A 4543-nucleotide genomic window follows, 5' to 3' on the forward strand; every position below is an offset into this window, starting at 1 on the left:
TAATTGCCTAGCTTCTTCTTCTTTTTTTTTTTAATTTGATCCTTGAATCAGGTTGATTTAGGCTTAGATTTTATAATTTATTTTGATTGGCTTTATATGAGGTCCTCATGGTGCTGAGAAACAAATCCAACACTCAATTTAATGCTTGATTTGACAAAACTAATTTATTTTTAGTTCATTCAAAACAATATAAAACTCAGGGGCCAAATTGAAACTCAAACAAAATTTCCAGTCCCTTTCCTAGAAAAGTCATAGACCATAGTGAAAGAATTGTTGGTGAATGTTATACATGTGCCAGCATGTGGTGGGCCTTTCACTAGACTTCAAAAGGGGTTTTCACCAATGTCGTTTGAATCATGGTGGTGCCTTTCTTTTAAGGTAATGCGTGTAATTGGGAGAGGTCTGGTGTAGAGCCGGCGACCCTTTATTCTTTTTTTTTATTTTCCTTTCTCCTTTCTCTCTCCTCTCATTGGTTTCCACACCTCACTCTCTCCAAATTAGAAAAAAAGGAGGCTATTAATTTTTTATGTCAGATTTGGTTCTAATTATTTTGATTGTTATTTTTAGAAATCTTTTTTTTTTCAATTTCATCCCTCAATTTTTAGTTAGTTAGAAATTGAGTTTTATAACTTATTTTGATTAACTTTACAAAGGTTAATTTTGACCTCATAACTCAGGTCATGGGTTTGACATATCTATCATATTTTGTCACTTTTCTTGATTGATATTTTTTCCTTCAATTTCATCATTGCATATTTAGTTATGTTTTAATAGGCTTTGTAATTTTCTCAATTTAATTTCTTTTGAATTATTCTAGTATCATTATCGATTTGGGTCACGGGTTTGACATGTTGACTTGAGGTTTTTTTATTTTTTTTTATTTAGTTTTTTTTTAATTTCATCCTTCAACATTGAGTTGACTGAAAATTGGAAATCATGATTTTTTTAATTTTCTTTCTATAAGGATGTCTTAGTCTCATAACCTGATTTGTGTCGTTGGTAGGTTAACCCAAGTTGTGTTTTTTTTTTGTTATTTTTAAAAAAATTATATTTTTTCCCATGTCTCGTCCTTCAATATTTTGTTAATTGGTATATTCATTTATATTCTTTCTATGGGGGTTTTTTGATTTTATGACCTGAGTCACGTGTTTGACAGGTTAACCTGAGTTAAGTAGATTTTTTTTAATTAAATTTTTTTCTTAGTTTCGTCCTGTAATATATTATTGATCAGTATATGCTTTTATATTCTAAGATTAATTAAAGTTGTATTTCATATATTATTTTATTGAGTTCCATTTGATTTTAGCTTTTTTATCAAGCAAGATTATAAAAATGTTATCATAATATTGACAACATTATTTTTATGTGTGTCATCATGATCATTTTTTTAATTTAGTTTATTTATCATGGTTGCTTATTTTTATTATCAAATAATTAAATAAAATAAATTTATTAAACTCGGTAGGAACTATGATATGAGTTGCAAACCTTTCTTGCTTTTGGAAAACACGCTTTCAATACCTGAAAGTTTTTTTTTAGGTTATATTTTTTTAGGTCCAACTCGTGGTGTAGCACAGGCCACCAATTTAGTAAATAAACGGACTCGAAATGGTGTTATTTTGTGCCTCTAAGCACATAAACAATATTCACTCACTTCAACAAAATAATTAACACTATGGTTATATGAAAAAATAGCTTTGGTCTCTGAAATTTAATAGTTTTATAATTTGGTTCTTAATCTTTATTTTCATCACTTTTTAGTTAGTGAATTTTAAAAAACAGAGCGAAAAGTCGTTGAAAATGGTGAGGAGAGAAAGAATTCGCCAACCACATTCTAGCCACAAAAAAGATCAATCTTGATGTTAATAGGTTTGATTTAAAGAGAGAAGTTCAATGGTGGTGGTTTTACTCATCAATCATGCTTGGAAAAATTAATCAAGGCCCGTAAAAAAGTTATATTCAGTTTATTTTTTATTTTTTAAGTAATTCTAAGATGTCTTGGGGTCTAAAGTAAGGCAATTTAAGTTTCTATGTGTTTTAGATGTGTTTTCTAGTCAAAATATACTAAAAATGAGCTTTGAGGATAAAACACCTCAGGCTTGAAAAATTATTACAACAATCAACACGTTGAGCTTACAATGTGTAGTCCGCTCAATGTAAAATGGTGGAGGCTTGTGGGCCTAGTACAAGCCTATACATGTCAGGTTTGGCCCACTTAAGGCCAGACATTTGAGCCTAGCCTCTTAGATAAATAAAATATTTTTTAATTTAAAATAAATTTTTATTTAAACTAATAATTGCAATGCTAATTAACAAAAGTATTGATTATGTCATATTTTTAGATATTTTTATAATACCATTTGCTTACAAATTATATATAAGCATGAGGTTTTAACTAGAATACGAACTTCATAAGAGGATGCCCTATTATATTAGCAATAAATTGTAAAAATTCAAACATTAATATTCAATGGGAATTAAACAGCTTTATGATTATTGATTTTTACATGACATTAATGAATTAATTATTTTTTATTTTTCTCATATAGCCACACAAATTATGAAGAATTTTTTTTTGTTTGAAACTTGCCTTTGTTTTTTTTTTTACATTATGATGAGCTTTTTTTCTTAAAAAATAACATGCTACTAATAAAAAAAACCATGGTTTTTTTATATAAAACAAAAATAAGAAAATAGGACTTTTGCCTCCAAAAATAAATATTTTCAACCCTTTATTTAAAATTTTTTAATAAATTTATTAAAAATATTTCAATCTTGTATAAAGAATGAGTTAGTTTTTTTGTTTTTTTCCTGTAAAGTTATCAACACGTAATTCTAATTACTTCTTAATAATCAATTCTCCCAGAAGAAGAAGGATCCCACGATTGCTCTTGTTTTGCAAGGAATATTTTGCTCGTAGTATATAATCTATATGAACGGTACATGCTAGCAGCAATATTGTGAATAATGCTTCTATTCTAGTTCATGTAAAAAACAAAATGATCTGAATGCTCAAAAATTACCTCAACATTAAGATAAGAAAAACAAAGATAAAAAAAAAAAAATTGTACCTCATCATGGTTCAAAGATAGAATTAAGCGAGCAAAAAGCACAATTTGTTTTTTTTTTTTTGTGCTGGACTTTATTTTCCATATTTCCCATTTCCATGTCAATGTACAAACACTTTTGGAGAACCCATGTATAGTCACTGCATATTAGCTAAAATGATTGAGCATAGACCATCACAGTGATCCAATATCAATCGACAAATGTACACGCGAACATCTTCCATAATATGTATATACTGACCATACCTACCCTTTGGTCAATAAGCTGTCACCATGGAATTTTCTTATATACGAGGAGCTAGGATCTTGCTTCCAAGTTAGAAAGGTAATGCTTGCATACGATAAGGAAATATGATGTTACTCAACATATATATATTGCACTATACTGTAAAAATGTTCATACAAAGAATAAAACATACAAAGGAAAGAAGGAAAAGACAGCTTTAAAAGTTATGATCGAAGTGAGGGAGGGGGAATTGGAGATTGTGAAAAACAATTTGAAGAACACTTGGTGAAACTAGGCTTGTGAAAAACAACTCTTTCTCGTTCATGGACGAATCTAATGAAATGGTCTCCACAAAGTTTGAAAAAAAAATAAATTAAAATCACCCTTGCTCTTAGAAATTTTTCAAGTAAGTCCTAATGACTTATGAAATGTCTATCAAAAAATAAAATGTATCAATTTGTTCCAACATTATCATGGTGAGTTTTAACATGATAAGGTCATGTGTATCCATTCAACTTGTTTTGATTGGATGATTTGTCTAATATCCAATGCAAAATGATGTGTATAAAGCTAGTTTCACTTTTTTTATAAAAAAAAAAGTGAAGAAAAAGAATATAATGGTTTCAAGCATTTGAATTTGCCTAAAATGTTTTATCATAAAATTGTTTATCCAGAAAGCTTTCTACAGTTTTTAATAAGTAATGACGTGAAAAAATATGATGGTAAAAAATAATGATGATATATTTTAATGATAAAATAGAGATAGTAATGGTTACATGACAACATGGTGGCGGTGCAAGGTGGTTATGGGGGTGATAATAGTGAGTAAAGATTACAATGAGTATTCACGAATTAGATTTTTGCATTATTTATACCTGAATCTAAACCCAAAATTATTATTCATAACTAACACAAAATCCAAGAGAGATGAATTTTGGATATTCAACACTGACTTGATTGAGTTTTAGGTATCCACTAGATTAGTGGCCTACCCTAAGTTGCGGGCAAGACCACAAAAAGATTTAATGCAAAAAAGAATGCTCATGTGTTAATTCTTACATGTAGCTTGAGTTATAAGACTACGGGATCTCCATAGAAAGAAAACAAAAAAAACAATTATGATGCCTAATTGTAAGCCAATCTAATATTGATAGACAAAATTGAAAAGAATAATTAAAAAAAGAAAAAAAATCAACTCAGGTTAGCCCACCAAACTTGCAACCCAAGTTATAAGATCGGGAAAACCTAA

Source organism: Populus nigra, chromosome 13 (genome assembly GCF_951802175.1).
Source record: "Populus nigra chromosome 13, ddPopNigr1.1, whole genome shotgun sequence".
In the NCBI taxonomy this organism is placed as follows: Eukaryota; Viridiplantae; Streptophyta; class Magnoliopsida; order Malpighiales; family Salicaceae; genus Populus; species Populus nigra.